Source organism: Gopherus flavomarginatus, chromosome 6 (assembly GCF_025201925.1).
Source record: "Gopherus flavomarginatus isolate rGopFla2 chromosome 6, rGopFla2.mat.asm, whole genome shotgun sequence".
Lineage (NCBI taxonomy): Eukaryota > Metazoa > Chordata > Testudines > Testudinidae > Gopherus > Gopherus flavomarginatus.
The window spans coordinates 108,484,936-108,505,801 of NC_066622.1; the positions used below are offsets into that span (position 1 = coordinate 108,484,936).

The following is a 20,866-nucleotide window of genomic DNA, read 5'->3' on the forward strand; positions in this document are numbered from 1 at the left end:
AGATGAAGAGAAGCCTTCATCAGTAGAACTTCACCTAATGAGAAGCCAGATGGGGGTAAGCAGCACTGCTACTGGGTTGAACTTGAAGAAAACACAAAATAATTACAGATGGGGTAAGCAGCACTGCTACTGGTTTGATGTAATATATTTAGACTTCGGTCAGGCATTTGACTTGGTACTACATAACAATTTGATTAACAAAGTAAAATGATGCAAAATCAACATGATACACATTAAATTAAATTATTAAAACTACTTAACCAATAGGTCTCTAAATGTAATTGTAAACAGGGAACTGTCATCGAGTGGGTGTGTTTCTAGTGGAATCCCAAACAAAGTGAATTCTGGCCCTACGCTATTTAACATTGAACTTGAAGAAAACACAAAATAATTACTGATAAAATTTGTAGATGACACAAAGACTGGAGGCGTGACAAATAATGAAGTTCACTGATAGAGCAATCCGGGTCACTTGGCAAGCTGAGTGCAGGCTAAACATATGTGTTTCAATAAAGCCAAATGTAAAATTATACATCTAGGAAAAAAGAATGTAGGCCATACTTACAGAAAGGGGGACTCTCCTGGGAAACAGTGACTCTGAAAATTTGTGAGTTATTGTGGATAATCCGCTGAACATGATTACACTACTGTTACACTCCAGCCAAAAGGGCTAATGCAATACTTGGATGTATAAACAGGAAATATCAAGAGTAGGAGTAGAAAGATTGCATTACATTACCTCTGTATTTGGCAGTTGTGCAACAACTACTGCAATACTTTGTCCAGTATGGAATCCAAAATTTAAGAAGGATGATGAAAAATTTGAGATGGTTTGGAGAAGAGTCATGAGAATGATTAAAGGATTGAGGGGAAAAAGGAGCTCAATCTATTTAGCTCCCAAAAAGGGTTAAAGGGTGTTTTAATCACAGTGTATAAGTACCTACCTAGAACAAAATTTGATAACAGAAGGCTATTTAATCTAGCAGACAAAAGCATAACATGATTCAATGGCTGGATGTTGAAGCTAGACAAATTAAGACTAGAAGGAAGGCATAACATTCAGACTAGAAAGTAGGCATAACAGTGGTTAATTAATCACTGAAACAACTTACCAAGGCCTGCAGTGCATTCTCTATCACTGGAAATTTTTAAATCAAGATTGGAGGTTTTTCTAAGAAACTCATTCTAATTCAAACAGGAATTAATTCAGGGAAGTCCTAGGGCCTGTGTTATACAGGAGATCACACCAGAGGATCACAGTGGTCGCTTCTGGCCCTATAAACTATGAATAGGCAGAAAAGTAATTGTTTGTTTTTAAATTAACATTGTAATGGGGTTGAATCTACAAATTAAAAAAATCTACAAATTAATGATCTCAACAAAACAATCTGTACACAGGATCTGACAATATAATGTAGCTGTCTGCAACTTGAGGTCATGGGAAACTATTTATGGCTTCTGAGGAGCTAATCCAATTGGGCAGCATTTTTCCAAACTACAATTATTCTTGACCTAGTTGAAAAAGTAATACAGAGGGCAGGTCTACACTAGAAATGCTACATTGGCAGAACTGCACTGAAGCAGCTGTGGCCCTGTAGTGTGTCTGGTGAAGATGCCCTGCCAAAGGGCAATGAAAAGTATTTTATTAAGAAAAGATGCTCTTTAATGAAGTGCAAGTAAGCACATTATAGCATGAAAAAAGAATTTGATTCAAATCTTCAAGGTTGAAACTGGTTAGGTTCTCTGTAAGCAGAATTAGCATCCCCCATGGAGCATGTCAAGCACAATGTTATACCTACATGCAGATTATGTACTGGTATAATTATGTCAGGGGTGTGGCTTTTTACCAGTATGGTTATAATCAATACAACTCCTAATCTGGTTGCAGTTATGCTGGTATAAAGGTGCCTTATACTCGTATAGTTTATTCTCTTTCCTGTATGGGGACATCTATACCACCATATGAAATCTTTATACCTGTATGTCCACACTAGAGGAGATCATATCAATTTAACTACACCATAACAATTAACATGGTACAACCTGTGTGTGTAGACAAGGCTTTGGAGAAAGAGAAAAGCAAAGATGTTTCTGTAGCAAGAACAGAAGTAAAATATTTTCCTTACATTTAGCCTACTTTCTGATAGTATACAACTGTTTAGCGAATCTAATTTGTACTAAGACTACTGTTTAACACCTTCTATTTTCTATATGGCTGTATCATAGTCTAGAAGCCAGTCTACACTTAAAAATTGGATTGACATAGTGACAACACTCAGGGGTAAATAGTAAAGGTACTAATTGATCCCTAGTTGCAGTTAGAGAATCATATTATAGTAATGACTAGGAATGCTTTTCTTCACCGGCTCCTGCCCAGGAAATTGCTACCATTTCTCTTGGCTGTGAGCCTGATAAGGATTTGATTCATGCCTTTGTCACTTTAACACTGAATTACTGTAATGTGCTTTATATTGCACCACACTTTAACCCTGAAACTTGAGTTGACAAGAAGGTAATAGAAAGTGTCATGTTACTGGGATCATGCGATCTCTGTGTTCTAAACTGGCTGTCTATTGGTTTTTCAGGTGGAATTTAAGGTATTGGTTTTAGCCTGTAAAATTCTAAATGACTTGAAATCTGCCTCCTTAAGGGATCACTTCTCCAGTGCCATACTGCTGCAGTTATGGTCAGCAAAGGTGATACAGTGGGAGACTCCCTCAGTTAACAGACAGCTGGTGGTACACCATTCTCTAAAAAGGACACTAATTTTTTGAATAAGATTCCACACTTGGTCTGAAATAATTCAGAATTGTTTATGTTTAGGGCACACTGCAAGGCCCATCTTTTTACCCAGGGATTTGACGAAGGTGCTAGGGGCATTTTTTATGAGGAATGAGAGTTTTAGTAGGAAAAGTCCTGCTTGCTAAGCTGTAGTAGGAGAGGATTTTTGCTGGAATTTTCCCCTCAAACTTTGCTCCTGATTTTATATTGATTGCATTTTTTAATAGTGTCAAAGATGCCTAGAATAGTAGATAAGCCATTTTATATCTTTATAAATTAAAATAAATAAGATTTACATTGTGAGATAATGCTCTATCCTGAATAAGTGCCAATGCCTTGTTGCACTGCACCAGTAGAAGCGTGGAATGGAGACTGTGACTTAGTTCCAAGGTTCTCAACCTTTTTCTTCTGACCCTTCCCCCTCACCCCCACGGCTATAAAAATGCCATGGCCCACCTGTGCCACAATAACTAGTTTTCTGAATATAAAAGCCAGCGCTGGCGTGGGGGGTAGCAAGCAGGCCAGTTGTCTGGGGCCCCATGCCATAGGGGTCCCCGCAAAGCTGCATTGCTCAGGCTTTGGCTTCAGCCCCAGGTGGAGGGGCTCAGAGCCCCTGGGCTTCAGCCTCATAAGGTGGGGCTTCAGCTTTCTGCCCTGGGCCCCAGCAAGTGTAATGTTGGCCCTGCTTGGAGGACCCCCAGAAATCTGCTCGTGGTCCCCCAAACCCCTGGTTGAGAACCACTGGCTTAGTTCACAGCAACACTACAGAATTCTGTTGGCATGGCAATGTTGGTCAAGAATGTGAAGAGGTGGGATCCCTGACTAACACAGCTGTGCTGGCAAAAGACCCTACCATAGATGCAGTTATACTTTTGCCAGTACAGCTTATTTTGCTGTGTGTGTGTGTGTGTGTGTGTGTATGGAATAAACTCTACCAGCAAAAGGACAGTTTTGCCAGTATATACATTGGCGCCGAGTTTCTAATCTGCTCCCCCCCAGCCACGTCCTCACTCCACCCTTTCCCCCAATACCCCAACCCCACCCTGCTTCTTCCTGCCCCCACTTTGCCCCCGTCCTTCCTCTTCCCCACCCAGTTCCGCCCCTTTCCTGAGCACGCTGCACCCTCGCTCCTTCCCAACTCCCCCGCAGCGCCTCCTGATGCTGTGAAACAGCTGTTTGCAGCATGCGGTAGGCACTGGGAGGGAGGGGGAGATGCTGACTGGCAGGGCCCACCAGGGGGGCAGGAGGTGCTGGGGGGAGCGAGAGGCATTGATAGGGGGTTGCCCGTGTCTGTTCAGCACCCAATACTTTTTTCCCCTGGGTGCTCCAGCCCCGGAGGGCTCACGGAGTTGGTGCCGATGAGTATATGCTGTGTCTACAATAGGAGTGCTTTGACAGTATAGTATAATATACCAGTATATCTATACCATCAAAATGCTCCTAGTGTAGACATGGGGTAAGAGTGTGACTCTAGGGCCCAGTCTACATTAAAAATACAGACTGACACAGCTACGGCGCTCCGGGGTGTGAAAAATTCTGGCCCCTGAGCACCACAGCTATGCCAATGTAACCTCTGGTTAGAGACACAGTTAGGTTGATGGAAGAATGCTTCTGTTGACCTAGCTACCACTGCTCAGGGAGATGGAGTTCCTACAGCGCTAGAAAATCTCTTTCTGTCACCATAGGATGCATCTATGCTATAGGGTTACAGTGGCAAAACTGCAGCACTGCCACTTTAGTCACCTCAGTGTAGACAAGCCCTGGATCACAATCTCACTTCTTGTTCTCCTGCTGCTTCAAGGAGGGAGTAAACTGCACCAGATCTATATCCACCACTATGCTGCCTTGAGCACTGAGGATAGGGATTAAGCTGAGACTCTATATTTCACCTTCTGTCTTGACCCCTCTCAACCACCTGGGTCTTGTCTACACTAGGAAAAATAAGGTGTGTTCTTAACTCAAGGAAGTTAACTCAAAGTAAAATCCCCAAAACAAGGCAGTTTGTAAGTTTCACATGAGTTAGCGGCAGGTCAATTTGAAATCTAAGCTCCCTCATAGAAGCAGCACAGCAGATTCACATGGCTATGATGTAACTGTGGTGGCACACAGAATGGATTTCCATTTTGAAAAGTCCCTTGCAAGGCATCTTCTTTCAGCCAGAGTAGGCATGGGAGGATTTAGCCTTCCTAAATCCCTCAAAAATGCATCTTCCAGCCTCCTTTATTGTTGGCCTTGTCCTCTACTTCCTTCAACCTGAGCTCTATAAATCTTTTGTATTGTGTACCTTCTTCTGCACATTGGACATGACCCCACCATTGCAGTCATCTTGCTTTCAACTAGTGTAAGACTGCAACTTGCCAGGATTGTCTAAGTATCTCCTTGTTTGTGACAAAAATCATACAATGGAGGTTAAGAATATGCCTTAACTTTTGACACTGATAGTATTTAGTTTCCTCTCTTCAACTTTTTAACAGCCATGTTTCTGCTCTATATAGCTGAGTTGTCATCACTACCACATTGAACATTCATATCTTCGTTGGCCTTTGAAGATGCTGAATGCCACTGATACAAGACTGAACCAACACATGACTTCTTCAGTTACAGAACCTTCTGCTGTCAACCAACTATCCAGATAGATAAAACTATATACCCATTCAATATCATGCAGCATTAGCAGATCATTGTTTCCATTTTGTAGGAGACATGAATAGTTTTGGTTTTATCACTATTGATCTTAAGTCCCATAAATTCTGAAGTTTTTGCAACTCTTCCAGCATTAGCTGTAGTAGATCAGTAGTCTCTCTAAGTAAGGCAATATCATCCTGATATTCAAGATCTTCTAAAGACATCTCCTACTTCGGTCTCTATCACTTTATCATCAGATAGTCTATTAAAACATTAAATAACATAGGTGAGAGAATGCATCCCTAGCATACTTCTCATTCTACTGAAAACCTGTCTATAATGCAACCATTGCCCTTCACACAGCTAAATGTATCACAATACAGTTCCTCCACTAGGCACATAAAGTCCTCAAGCACCTCATACTGGCATGGGAGTATTACCAGTGCTGATCGATGCAGCGAGTTAAAAGCTCTGCAAAGTCTATAAACATGACATTAACTTCCTTTTGTCATTCTAGTCATTTTTCAGTAACAGTCTGCAAAGCATATATAGCATGGATTATAGATTGACCTGTATGGAAACCACACTGGTTGTCTCTCATTTTGGGGCTGAGACAATATTCCTCTTGGTTTACTAGTATGATCGTAAATACCTTCCCTGGGAGCGACAGCAGTGTTATTCCCCTATAATTTGAGCACGCTAATCACTCTCCTTGCTTGAAAAAAAGGATGCTATAGCCCCTTTTCCAATCTTCTGGAATGTGACAGGTTTCCCAAACTTTTATGTGGGGTCGTTGATTAATCACAATTAACTCATGCGCTTAACTCAAAAAAATTGTGATTAAAGAAACTGTAATTGCAGTTTTCATTGCACTGTTAAACAGTAGAACAACAACTGAAATGTATTAAATATTTTCCTACATTTTCAAATATTTATTTCAATTACAACACAGAATATAAAGTGTACACTGCTCACTTTATATTATTTTTTATTACAAATATTTGCACTGTAAAATGATAAAAGAAACAGTTTTTAAGTTCACCTCATACAAGTACTATAGTGCAATCTCTTTATCATGAAAGTGCAATTTACAAGTGTCGATTTTTTTTTGTTACATAACTGCATTCAAAAACAAAACAATGTAAAACTTCAGAACCTACAAGTCCACTCAGTCCTACTTCTCATTCAGCCAATCACTAAGACAAACAAGTTTGTTTACATTTACGGGTGTTAATGTTGCCCACTTCTTATTTACAATGTCACCAGGAAGTGAGAACAGGCATTCATAAGGGACTTTTGTATCCTGCATTGCAAGGCATTTACGTGGCAGATATGCTAAACATTTGTATGTCCCTTCAGGCTTTGGCCACCATTCCAGAGGACATGCTTCCATGCTGATGATGCTCGTTAAAAAAATAATGTGTTAATTAAATTTGTGACTGAGCTCCTTGGGGGAGAATTGTATGTCTCTGGCTCTCTTTTACCTGGATTCTGCCGTATATTTCATATTATAGTAGTCTCGGATGAAGATTCAGCACATGTTCATTTTAAGAACACTTTCACAGCAGATTTGACAAAACAAAAAAAAGGCACCAATGTGAGATTTCTAAAAATAGCTCCAGCACAGGACCCAAGGTTTAAGAATCCGAAGTGCCTTTCAAAATCTGAGAGGGATGAGGTGTGGAACATGCTTTCAGAAGTCTTAAAAGAGCAGCATTCTGATGTAGAAACTACAGAACCCGAACCACGAAAAGAGAAAATTAACCTTCTGCTGGTGGCATCTGATTCAGATGATGAAAATGAACATGCGTTGGCCCCCACGGCTTTGGACTTTTATCAAGCAGAATCCGTTGTCAGCATGGATGCATGTCCTTAGAATGGTGGTTGAAGCGTGAAGGGACATATGAATCTTTAGCATATCTGGCATGTAAATATCTTGTGATGCCAGCAACAACCGTGCCATGTGAACACCTGTTCTCACTTTCAGGTGACACTGAACAAGAAGCAGGCAGCATTATCTCCTGCAAATGTAAGCAAACTTGTTTGTCTGAGTGATTGGCTGAACAAGAAATAGGACTGAGTGGATTTGTAGGCTCTAAAGTTTTATATTGTTTTATTTTTGAATGCAGTTTTTTTTTGTACATAATTCTACATTTGGAAGTTCAACTTTCATGATAAAAAGATTGCACTACAGTACTTGTATTAGGTGAATTGGAAAATACTATTTCTGTTTTTTATAGTTCAAATATTTGTAATAAAAATAAAGTGAGCACTGTACACTTTGTATTCTGTGTTATAACTGAAATCGATATACAGTATTTGAAAATGTAGAAAATATCCAAAAATATTTAAATAAATTGTATTCTATTATTTAACAGTGCGATTAATCACACTAGTAAATCACAATTAACTTTTTTAATTGCTTGTCAGCCCTACTTTTAAGACAACTCTGTGAAACCATGAACTAAATCCAGACCTCTTTAGGAGTTCTGATGAAATATTGTCAAGACCAGCTGCTTTATCATTTCATAACTATTTGACTGCAAGCGTCACTTCCTCTAATGTCACCAGTCTGTTTTTTGATGGGTTCATTTTGGAGAAGTTGTAGTTCACATCTTAGTGGGGATCTGTTAATTAATTCACAAAAACACCCATGCCAACTGTTACATTGTTCATTAATTCTTGTCACTATTTTCCATGTTTGTCCTTAACTAGCAGATGCCACAAGAATGGACATCCAATTATGTCCTTCAAAATCTCAAATACCCATTTTTGGTCATGTCTTTCAGAGGTTTACTTGATGCACTGCTCCTTATTATTCCACCATTGGTTATGATCATTCTGACAGGCCCTCTTGACTGCTCATTCATTTCTTTTCTTCTACTGCCCATTTCTTCCCCACTCAATGACTCTGACTCAGTGCAACCGTCCTGCACTGCACCTCTTCTTTTGTGTCTCACAATTTGATGGTAACATCTGTATCCAATGTCGCTTTTACATTCTCCTTAGTCAGAGTTATTCTCCAGCAATCTCAGAATCCAAAATAAAGTCCACCCTTCCTTCACGATAGACAGCTGGTCATCCAATATAGTATATTTATTGGAAATTAATACCTTGTAACAATTAGCAGTTGCTTCATCACAAAGTTTATCAACACTGAAGCATCTCAGTGCAATAGGTACCCACCTCTGCAACATCACTGTTGCTAGAAGTCGACAATCAGACTCCAGAGCAAGATCAGCACTCTTAAATACACACACATCCTGGATAAGTTTAACTGCAGGTTTCGGAACTAGACTGTGATCCAAGGTTGCACTGTTGCCTGAAGTATATCAAAATGTACACTTATGGCAATACTTGTGCTGAAATCAGGTAGCCGTTAAGAAATAGTTCATGTGTGGCAGCAAATTCTAATAGACCCACACCATTACTTGATCTCTCCTGTGTTAAACTGTGGCATCCCAATGCCAGTTCAAGTCCAGTTCTATTATGGCCAATTCTTGTGTTCATATCTCCTAAGATGACAATATGAAGTTGGGGTGATGTACTAGATACAATGTCATCTAACATGCCATAAAAAGCCTCTTTGTCAACATCAGACCTTGCATCATGTGGAGAATTTGCACTAATAACTACTGCACATCCTATCTTCAGACAGAAAACAGCAGCAATCAAATATGGAGAACAAGCTTGCCAAACCAGTAGTGTAGGTTGCACCCTTGTGGGGACAGAATCAACACTGGTATGCCTATCAGATGTACCCCAAGCATGCAACAATTGAAAGGTCTAACCCACTATGAGTCAGAGCTGTGCTCTCAGTGTTCAAATTCCACAATGTTCCATGTCTGTTATGTATATCAACATTAAATCTTTCCAATTCTTAAGCCAGGAGAGTTGTTTTTCTGATGACTCTTAACAATCAAACATTCCATGATCCTCTCCTCAGTGTAGGAGAGGACATACCCTCTTTATATATCAGATGCTTTCCCCAATTTCTGATTTATGGAAAACCCACCAACCTATGATCCAAATCCTCTGCATGTAATAGAAGATTTATATGAATTATAGACTATCAGGGTTGAAAGGGACCTCAGGAGATCATCTAGTCCAACCCCCTGCTCAAAGCAGGACCAATCCCCATACAGATTTTTGGCCCAGATCCCTAAATGACCCCCTCCAAGATTGAATTCACAACCCTGGGTTTAGTAGGCCAATGCTCAAACCACTGAGCTATCCCTCACCTGCTTGGTTCTATTGAGTAGCAGATGAAACTGCCAAACTTTTAAGTCCTTTTCTTGTGTGTGTCAAATGTAGGAAGGTTTTATGAGGATGGCTTGCCAGGCCATCACCCAACCCTCACACTTCATCAGGGCTTGGGACTAGCACTAGGAACAGGGAACCTAGCATAGTGGTTCACCCTTCCCTACCCTAGCAGATGAAGTTAAAGACTAATATGTGTGAAACCACAAACACCTTTTTACCTGGTGTTAATTAACTTGAGTTAGGTAACTTTTTTCCTAGAGAAAACACAGTCCTGGACTGGGAAGGAGTGGCGGCTTTCTGGAGTCCACTTCTACTCCTGTACTGCTACCTGTGAGGCGCATAAGGGGGTGTTTTGCTAGACCACAATTTGGCATACATAAATATATATTGAGATTTGTTACTTACGATTTGTTTGTTTGTTTTAATATCTTATTTGAGGTTTAGAGAAAAAAAAGGCACAGAGACATACGATACTCGGAAGAAACCAAACATAGAACTCCATCAAGACACATTTTTGATCCAAAACATATTAACATAGAACATTAGAAGCCTTGTGTACACTTAGGAATTGTTTGGTAAATTTCTCTAACACTAACAGCTGCCTTTAACAGGAACTGAGGATGCTAAGCATCTTTCAGATTGGGTCTTGATCTTCTAACTTTCCCAAAAGAGGAGAGCAAGCAGGTAAAGTTACACCTTAAGAGATTTTTTTTTTCCTCCAGGAAGTTATGAGCAAGTGAAAACAAGGGGTTATAATGAAATCCCTCTTATACTTCAAAAACTATACTAGATCTTATAAAAAGACCATAAATCTGAAAAAGCACAAACCTGTTGCTCCAAAACTCTTATGTAAGAGGACTGGAAGAAGCAGACTCCTTCATGGGAGCTCGTTGTGTTTAACGTCTCTCTCTGGGGTGGGGAAGGTGCGGGGAGATTGTGCCATCTGTTTCATTAAGACATTTGAAATCAGTTATACAAAATGTCACGGCAGCTGATGAAATAAAACGATAAAAAATCGTTTGCACTGACTTTTACCAGCAAGAAAACAAAGACATTGCCAGAAAATGCAGTGAAACTTGTGAACTGGCAGGCACAGAGGAGCGCTGACCGCACTGATGTGGTCCGAGAAGGAGTATCGCGCACGCAGTACCAGTCCTACATGCCGTGAGTGTGTGACAGCAGAAGTGAGCACACGTGTCGCATGGACGGCGAGTGTCACATGCACAATGATGGCGCGACAGTTACGTACAAAGAGTGAACGTGAGAATCCGTCGCCCTCATAGCGCGTTTCCGTTACACACACAGAGCCTGGTACACACACACACACACACACACACACACACAGCGACAGGCACATGCCTGGCGCGTGCGAGAGCGGGACTGCGGCTCTGCCGCACAGCGTGAGTGTTACACGCCGTGCCAGGGGCCCTTTGCTCCGCGTTGCAGCAGCGCTTCCCGGACATCGGGCAGCCCGCGTCAGCTGTACGTGCTCACCCGGCTGGCCGCCCGGCTGCGCAGCCAGCTCCTCCCCGCAGCGGCAGCGGCTCTTCCCCGCCCGCTTCGCAGGAGCGACACCCCCAGCAGCGTCAGGTAGGTTCCCGGAGCGCGGCCTTGGCGGTAGGCCCGGCCGGAGCCAGGCAGCGGCGGCGGCTCCGTTGGGAGGAGAGCAGCCTGAGGGCGCTGGGGAGGGATTGGCCGGCGGGCCGGAGATGGCGCCTCCAGAGGGCTGAGGGGCCGCTTCCCCTGAAGGGGGCGGGCGCAGGGAAGGAAGCGAGCGGAGGCTGGGCTCTGGCAGCAGGGCCGGGATATGCGGCAGCGGCTGCTCCCTTTCCTCAGTAGGATTCTGACCTCCTTGGTGAGCACCGGTGCCTCCCGGCCTCCTCTTCTGCAGCGGTGGCCTCGCCCGCCCGGGTATGGTTGTCATATGCGGGGACCCCTCGCCCCGTTCGGGGGGTGTGGGGTTGTGGTGTGGGCCTGCTCCTGTTGTGTAAGAGGCTACGGGGTGGCAGGAGGTGTGTTGGTGCCCCCCCCCCCCGTTGTTGTTTGTGGAACAGGGGGCGTATGATCTGGGAACTCGTGAATCGTGTCCGCCTGCTACTGAAAGGGGTGGAGGCGCAGGGGGACTAGAGTCTCCTGGAGGGAGGGGATTAGGGTGGCAACATCCTCCCCGAAATGCCTCTGCAGACTGGGTGATTTATCATGCTGCGGGGGAAGAGGACAGGTTGGGACGTCCTGAGGGCACTCTGTACCCGTGGCGAGAAGAGTAGTTTTGGGAGTGCTGGAAAAGGGTAGCCAACTAGCTGAACGTGCGACCAGATCATCTCTTTGCTCTAGGCTTGTGTGCATTCTGCTGGGTGCTGGGGTAGACTTCATGTGCTTTAAGGAAGCTGGTAACATACCTTGTATTGTTGAACTCGTCATTAAGGCCTTAATACTGCACCACACCATGTTGTAAAACACATTTAAAGACATTTATTGCCTCTGATTGTTTTATTCCAAATAGGTCAACATTTAGAAAAAATGACATTCAGTAGGGTTGGCATCTTATTTCTTATACTGAGAACTGTGCTTTTATTATAAAAATCAGGGGACCTGACACACTGTGACCTATTGTGGTATAACATTATATTCCCCACATGAATTATGTTTTGCCAAATTGTAATATTTAATGTTGCATAACTTGTTAAATCTATCTACAGAATAAATAGGATATATTTTTCACCAGAAACAAGTTTTTCAGCTGTCAATGTTAGTATTTATGGCACTGTTGATGGGAGGGTCTTCTTCACTAGATAACAAGATAATTGATGGCTAGCATGGCATGGAATTTATTTTAATACTTTTGTGTGAGTTCTGTAGTTTAGATAGCAACCCAATAAAGACACCTTCATTGAGAGAGAAGGTTCGTAACTGGCCTATCTGGAAAGTAGCCTTTGTCGAAAGTAGCTATTTTCCTTTAAACAGTGTTGGGTGACTGCTGTCAATATGTGTCAAATTTTAGGTCTGAAGTTATTCATAGTTATTTATATAGTACCATAAGTGTATAGATCATAATTTATATGATTTATAAATCATAGAAAAGGATATTCTCTTTCCACAGAAGAACTTACATTTGAACACAAATGAGAAAACATGGAATAACTGTTGAAGTGCAGTGTACAAAAGATTCATAGAGGAAGTGAGTCTTAAGGAGGGATTTAAAGGAAGGGAGAGGGTATTTGGCTAATGAGAAGTGGAAGATTGTTTCAAGAGAAAGTGTAGACCCAAGAGTGGGAGGAGTAGGGGGAAATGAGAACAGATGCAGTCTGGAGCAAGGTTGTTCAAGTGAAGGCGAGGAGCTTGAAGTTGATATGGTAGAAAACAGGAAGCCAAAGATTATCTAGAGAGAGTTTAGAGTATGAAATGATTGGCAGATCTTTGAAAATCCACCTGCCCACACTTCTGAGTAAGAAACACTTCTGGGCAAGTATCATGAACTTTTACAAAATGCAAGGTTTCATTTGGGGTGGAAAAATAATCTATTAATAATTACAAAGATAACCTACCAAATATAAGCTAGTTTCAGTGCTTTTCTGAGGTTTTTTTTTTTTTTAGATCGATAACTAGTGCTTCTCCTGCTACTGATTCATTTGCTAACCTGCAGTAGAGTGAAAACTTACCAGAACTTGTCACTTTTCACTCCTTCTATTGGGAACCAGTAGGCAGCAATGAAAGGGACAAGAACCAGGTCAGTTTCTTCTTTTGAAAGCTGAAAACAGTCACCAGAACTTTTCACTGGAGGAGAGGGAAACAGAATGGAGGGCAGATTAGTAGTGACTCCTTTGCATGCTACCAGCCTTACAGGAGGAGATGGTAGGAGGGAGGAGAACAGAGAGAGTGCTCCTTTCCAGCAGCCAGAAGGTGCATCAAATTTCAGACACCTACTAACTAGAGACTGCAAAGGATGGCCCTCACAAATAGGGCCCAGAAAAAAATCCCAGTATCTTTCATAGAATCATAGCATATTAGGGTTGGAAGGGACCTCAGGAGGTCATCTGACCAACCCCCTGCTCCAAGCAGGACCAATCCTCAGACAGATTTTTGCCACAGATCCCTAAATGGCCCCCTCAAGGATTGAACTCACAGCCCTGGGTTTAGCAGGCTAATGCTCACAGCCCTGGGTTTAGCAGGCTAATGCTCAAGCCACTGAGCTATCCCTCCCTTTTCCAGTATTGAGGATGGGGATTAGGAAAGAGACTTGACTTCTCACTTTAGACCCCTTACATCTTAGTCATCTGTCTATTACATGTTTTTCAAGCTTTGTGTATGAACAGTTGGGAGGATAGGTAAGGGAGTTTGGAATGGGGTGGATGAATGGGTGTGGGTTTGCTGATGGGTGTGACAGAAAAGAAGAAGCGACAAAGAGTCTTGTGGTACCTTATAGGACCACAGGACTCTTTGTCGCTTTTTACAGATCCAGACTAACACTGCTACCCCTCACATAGAAAAGAAGAAGTTGATTAGAGATTTGAGAAATTGGAGAGAAAATATGGGAGAGGAGATAGAATGTACCTTGTAGATAAAGAGAGGGTAGGACAAAAAAACGATGGAGGGAAAGAAGACAATGAAACAGAAGAAAAGGTGTGTCATGATCTGTTACAGGGAGAGAAAGTATGTAAATGCAAGAAACTAGCTGTAGCAAATTACTAATGATCTTTTAGGTCCCAGTCTTTCATACGTGCATGTGTTCAACTTTGTTTGTGAGTAATGCCACTGACTTCAGGAGGGCTCCCAACAGGACAGAGATCTGCTTGTGTAGTGTCAGTTATAGAATCAGGACCTATATGGATAATAGACCAAAAACGAGAACATGAATAACACTTGACATTAAATCTTTTCTCCACTCACTTCCATTAAAAAAAAAACCAAACTATCTCCTTCTTAGGCATCCCACATTCCCACCTCCAAGCCTTGCCCAGGTTTTCACTAGCTCTTTCCATCTCTCTCTCTCTCACACAATTGTCATCAAACCCTAAACCTAAGCTTTTTATATATAGTTATTCCTTATCCCATTAATTCCTCCATTAGACCTTCTAACCTCCTCCTCTCCTTACCTTGCTCCCAGCACTGAAATCCTCTGTCTTCGGGCAAACAAAAGATCTCTTAGTGGTACTGATATCAAGGCATTTCCAGGAACAGGGCTCCTTTTCGCTATTTGTCATGTCTCTCTGGCTTATAGGAGCTTCATCCTGGGTAGGACTCAACAGTACATGAGGTGGGGTGTCACTTTGGGCCTGGTGCCATAAGTAGCCCTTGGCTCTGTGTGGAGTCCAGGAGGGAAAAGTGCAAAAGAGAGGCTGTTCGCTCTACATTGCCCGCAGTGCAACTCCTGTTGCACTGAGCTGGAAATAAATTGGCTTCACTGCCAGGGTCATTTCAGGTTATTGTCTAAGTCACCTACTATAAATACTTTCAGAGCACTTGGGCTATCGCATTCTGGGGATGATATTTGTTTCTAATTTATTTTTGATAGCATTGCATTAGATATAACAACTGTGTGCATTTTTATTTTGAGGTGTTAATGTTTTAATAAAATAAAAAGTTTCATGAAAAATATTTCCATTCAACTGGGGCTAGACAGAGATTGGTTTAATGGTTATTGTATCTACAAATGCATGGCGTGCTGCTGCTAATGAACAGGTTTGTGCTCTCAGTGTCTCTTCCATCTAGATCCTGCCATAGACTGTGGGCTGCTGTATGCTAATATGACAACATTTTGTATTCGTAATATGATAGATTTTGTGTTCAACTTGTTCAAAAGTTGATTCAGATGGTTTCAAATTTAAAATAAAAGCAACACAACTTGTTTGATTTATATTGAATCATAATTATAATTATCTACATTAGGAAAGCCAAAAAAACCCTGTAGCTTTAATACTGAAAATGCTTTACGTACAATGTTGGTTTTACTAATTATAAAATATTTTCAGAATTCTGCAATATAGCACACAATAAGTAAATTGTATTTTTGTGTAACTTTTGCTGGAGCTCATGAGCATTTCTTTTTTTTTACGTGTGACTAACTTTTTTTTAAAGTACTGAGCCTTGTAGATATGTTAGGTTTGTCAAAGATCTAATGTTACCGACAGTTGTTTTAGGAGGATTACACTGAATAATAGAGTTCTCCTTTAGAATCTAACTAAAGAAGAAAGTTCTGGACAATTCTTTTCTTTACCCCTCTCTCTTTCTCTTTCCCTTTTGAATACTCTCACATTCTTCATCTTGGTATACGTGGATCAGATTCTCTCACCAATTCTCAGTCTTTTTTGTACTTGAATTGCTTTTTTACATTTTAACCAAAATGTTTGTTGATATAATATGTTCAGTATTAACTATTTGCTATCTGGTTTGTGAAGTCAGTCTATAGCAACTTGCACATTTAAGATCTTATAAATAACCATCTAATCAATGAAACTTAGGCCTGGTTAGAATCCACAGTGTTCCTCACCTACTGCTTCCTCTAAAACTGGCTATAATCTTTTGACAGTTATTTTCATTGTGATTTTTTTCCTGCGGCTCCTGATGAGCTTATACCTCTGTAATTATTCTCTTTGTTCAAGATTGGTACAACTATTGTCTTTTAGCCAGTCACCTGGAACCTCCTCTTGCTCTCCCATATATTTTTCCTAGTGTTTTGATAGCACTTGTCCAGTCAACTTTAGCATCTCAAATGTTTTATTGTCTGTTTCTGCAGCTTTCCCCTTTTTGAACTGCATCACTACTCTTTTTGTTTCTTCTTCTATTAGTGGTTCAAGTGCTGACATTTGTTCTGTCTTCCAAGGTGTCCCGTTCATTTAGCATGTCTGGAATGTTTGCATTTGGATGAATTACAGGGTTCAGCACTTTGTCGAGATGCTAACAACATAAAAATGGCCACACTGAGTCAGACCAATGGTTTATCTAGCCCAGTGTCCTGTCTTCCAACAGTGGCCAATACTTCAGAGGGAATGAACAGAATAGGGCATTTGTCAAGTGATTCATCCCCTGTCGTACAGTCATAGCCTCTAGCAGCCTATGGTTTAGGGACATACACAGCATAGGGTTGTGTCTCTAATCATCTTGACTACTAGCCATTGATGGACCTATCTAATTCTTCATAGTTATAGTTTTGGCCTTCACGATATCTCCTAGCAATGAGATGGAGTTGTGAGTTCAATCCTTGAGATACTTGGGGCAAGTATCTGTCTGGGGTGTGGTCCTGCTTTGAGCAGGAGTTTGGACTGGATGACCTCCTGAGGTTCCTTCCAACCCTGACATTCTATTCTATTAATAAGGAAGTACTTCTTCACACAACACACATTCTTCAGTGAATACAGTCTGGTCCTGGTGACTTATTACTGTTTAGTTTACCATCCTCCCCCTCTCCCCCTTTGACACCTCAATCTGGGACAGTTCCTCAGATTTGTCACCTAAGAAGAATGTGGAAATCTCCGTCACATCCTCTGCGGTGAAGACTGATGCAAAGAATTCATTTAGTGTCTCTGCAATAGCCTTGTCTTCCTTGCCTACTCTTTTAGCACCTTATTTGTCCAGTGGCCACACTGATTGTTTGGCAGGCTTCCTTCTTCTGAGGTACTTAAACAAAAAACAAAACAAAACTCTTTTTTGTATCTTTTTGCTAGTTGCGCCACAAATTCTTTTTTGGTCTCCCTAATTATACTTTTACAATTGATTTGTCAGAGTCTCCTCAGTAGATTTTACTTCCAATTTTTAAAGGATGTCTTTTTGCCTCTGCCTTTTTTAATCTGGTAAGCCATGTTGGTATTTTTTTTTTTGCTCCCTTTACTGTTTGTTTGTTTTGTTTTGTTTTTAAATTTGGGGTATGTATTTAGCTTGAACCTCTACTTACGGTGTTTTTAAGTAGGTGCCCTGCAGCTTGCAGGCATTTTACTCTTGTGTCTGTTCCTTTTTAATTTCCATTTAACTAGATTTCTATTTTTTGTGTAGTTTCCCCCTTTTGAAGTTAAATGCTACTGTGATAGGTTTCTTTATTATTTCCCTTCTTCAGAAGTGTTACATTTAATTACATTATGATCACTATTGTTGAGCAGTTCAGCTATATTCATCTCTTAGACCAGATCCTGTGTATCACTTAGGACTAAATCAAGAATTGCCTCTCCCCTTTTGGGTTCCAGGATTAGTTGCTCCAAGAAGCAATCATTTAAGGTGTTTAAAAATTTTCTCTCTGAATCCTGTTCTGAGGTGACATGTGTCCAGTCAATATGGGAATAGATGAAGTCCCTCTTTATTACTATGCTTTTTGTTTTTGTAGCTTCTCTTACCTCCCTGAGCATTTCACAATCACTGTGACCATCCTGGAGAGATGGTTAGAATTAGTTCCTACTGCTATAGTGCTCCTTCTGTTCATTCAGCATGTCTTTGGCATTTATTGTCAGTTCACTGGTAGCCTTTCCTACTGTTGCATCATTGGCCTGATTGTGTTTCCATACAACTTAACCTTTTGTATATTGTTTTCATATCTTGTTTTCTTGCTGATCCTTTTACTTGTCCAGTCTGTGATTTCTATACCATTTTACACAATGCTTTTATTACTTCCATTATCTCAGCATTCTTGAGTTGTTTACAGTTTTCCTGTCATAGTCTTGTTTTGTTGCTTGTCCAGGTTTTCCTTGTTTGCTTATGCCTTCCAATAACCTTCTGTGCTGTGTTTTGTATTGCTGCATTACATGAAACAGACATCAGAAGGCAGGAAGCAGTAGATCTGAGAGAAAATGGCAGGTGTAAAGTGGAATGATTTTAAGAGAAATGAAGTTAGAAGAGAGTAGGATGTGAAATTGGGATTTGGGATTGGCTGTAATAGAAAAGATTATGAGGGTGATGACACTGGAGAAGACAAACAGATGATAGAATGCTAAAGAAAATAATGCAAACACAATCAAAGTCAGTCAGACCTAGAAGCTGACCACAGACTTAATAGTGAATCGTATATGTGGACATGACCGGGATGGACTTAATGGAGGAATAACCTAGGGACAGGAATGAATGGTGAAACTGTACTACTCCCCATATCTGTAAAGATGCTTTGGGATGGTAAAAATGAAAATAAATAATTTGTTTTTAATCTGTAGACAAATTTAAAATTGGTCATTGGTTTCCCACTTTCAAGTGCCTCTTCATAATTTATTCCATTTAATTTCCAGCACTGTTGTAAAGGGTTCAATGAGACATATTTGGAGAGTCCATTAAAAATATTGGGAAAAGACTGGTTTGCCACTTTTGATTGCTTGTAATTTTAAGGTGAACTTGGATAAAGTTTATTTACTTATGTTTTGAGTGCGTTCTTAAAATACTCAGTTTGGTGCAGTTTTAAAAACAGATATGGAAACTAGATTAGGGTTTTACAGTAGTTTGTTGAGCTGTTCTGTTGCCTCCTGTGTTTTGTCATATCTGAAATTAAGTTGTGTAAATTCTCATCACTTTTACCATCAGTCCCTAAAGAGTTTCTTGGTTAAATTTCCTGGTGTAGACATTGCCCTTTACTTCTCTGGAAGATTATGTGGAGTCAATGAGAGATTGCCTTCTACAGACTCACACTGAGAAGTAAATTTTGAATGGTGGCAAGATGCGAATTTCCTCAAAATGGAGCAGATAAGCAGTAATGTCAAAGTAATGATCATTCGCAAATTACTGTTTTAAAAAAAGCTAAGAGTAAGTTGTCTTCTGGGTTAGACGTATTCTCAGGAATAAAATTAGGATAAACATTCTGATTTTGTAAGACCAGAGATTTCAGTTTATGATGTTTTTTAGTGGGGTTGATTGAATTATACTTATTAATTATTGCAGAACTTTTGTGAGGGGTGTTTATATCATTTGGCAAAATTTTATGATGAGTTCCTGCTAATTCTTCTGGGAAGAAGAGCCTAATATATGTTCAAAACTTTGAACAGTTTGCATACATTTTGATAACAGACAATGCTAGTTATTTAAGTTCAAGTTAGGTGTGATATTGGGGAGTTACCTAAATTTAGAGGTCAAAAAATTTACCTAAAATAGCTATTGAAGCTATGGAAGTGTAATATCTTAGAGAATCCTGATTCCCAAATTTGTAAGCAAGAAGTAGAAAATTGTATGTTAACCAGAAAATAAGGGGAGCCTAATAGCTTTGTTCTACATTTGAACTAGTGATATAATAAATGAGGATAAAATGTTCTGCAGCATCCTTTATAATGATGTTCTGTTATGTTAGTTTACTTGTATGTGTGGTAAAGTACTCCAATTCTGTTCCAATTTATTAGAATTTTATTTTTCTGTGATGTGCAGTGTCAAATTTTGATGAAACATTTGATTGTTAGTTGACGAAAAAACTTAATTAGTATAAACTCATTTTAACCAATGCAGTTGTAGCATGCAAATGAATTGAGGGAAGGTGAAGAGAGGAGACTGATTATTGGATAACATACCTCTAGTGTCACTATTGCTTTGGTAAGCATGTCACAGTCCTGCCATCTGGTGATGATCTGTTCCAAGAGCACTAGTGGATGTGTAGGGTAAAGGAGCAGGAGAAATGACACACAAGAGAATGGAGATCTATTCTAATATTGCAGCCCCACCAGAGTATAATGAGTTTTTCAACAAATTCTCCAGAGCACTCAATTCAGCACTATCTTCTCTGTAAAAGAGGTGAGAGACAAATTCACCATGATCCCCACTGGCTGGGAGACCTGAAGCTCAGAGCCTTCTACTGAAAATTCCCAGCTCCTGAGAGTTTCACGCCAGGTGCTGTCAACAGCAGCATATTTATAATGTTTTGAAAGTTGGCAGAAAATGTAAACATAGGTGGATTAGCGAAAATTCAGAGAGTGTAGACCAGTGATGGAGATCTAGATAAATTGAGAACATGGGCAGGTATTGACTCATCATAAACTTCAGTCCATGACAACTACTGGGTAATGGGATCTGGAAGAAAAACATAATGTGTGCATGTAAAGAATACAGACACAGTCTGCAGAATTTGGAACAGGTGAAAAATTTGGAATTGATAGTAGATCACAATCATGATCTTTATATAATGCCAAGGAGAGTTGTGGAGCTCAAATAATAATTGTGGTGCATTCAGTGCAGTGCAATGGTGTACTGAAAAAGGGATATGAAACATGACCCCAAAAAGCAGTAACAAAAATAAATTGTGCAGTTTTAT

The 20,866-nt window shown here is 40.5% G+C and overlaps 2 protein-coding genes across 10 annotated transcripts in view; one reads left to right on the forward strand and one right to left on the reverse strand.

Moving 5' to 3' along the window:
• The window catches only part of KIF11 (kinesin family member 11), a 50,679-nt gene extending 39,097 nt beyond the window's left edge, over positions 1-11,582 (reverse strand). For 2 of the 6 annotated variants that reach the window (XM_050959314.1, XM_050959306.1), the window contains exons 1-2: positions 11,164-11,379; positions 10,498-10,660 (exon numbers count right to left, since the gene is read on the reverse strand). The gene's annotated coding sequence lies outside the window, so the exon portion shown is untranslated. Of the gene's footprint in view, positions 1-10,497; positions 10,661-10,704; positions 11,017-11,163; positions 11,380-11,517 lie in introns of those variants that run through there. The other 4 variants (XM_050959310.1, XM_050959311.1, XM_050959307.1 and 1 more) reach the window with 4 other exon arrangements.
• Positions 11,155-20,866, forward strand: part of IDE (insulin degrading enzyme) — a 112,276-nt gene continuing 102,564 nt past the window's right edge. For 2 of the 4 annotated variants that reach the window (XM_050959331.1, XM_050959328.1), the window contains exon 1: positions 11,481-11,580. The gene's annotated coding sequence lies outside the window, so the exon portion shown is untranslated. Of the gene's footprint in view, positions 11,260-11,427; positions 11,581-20,866 lie in introns of those variants that run through there. The other 2 variants (XM_050959329.1, XM_050959330.1) reach the window with 2 other exon arrangements.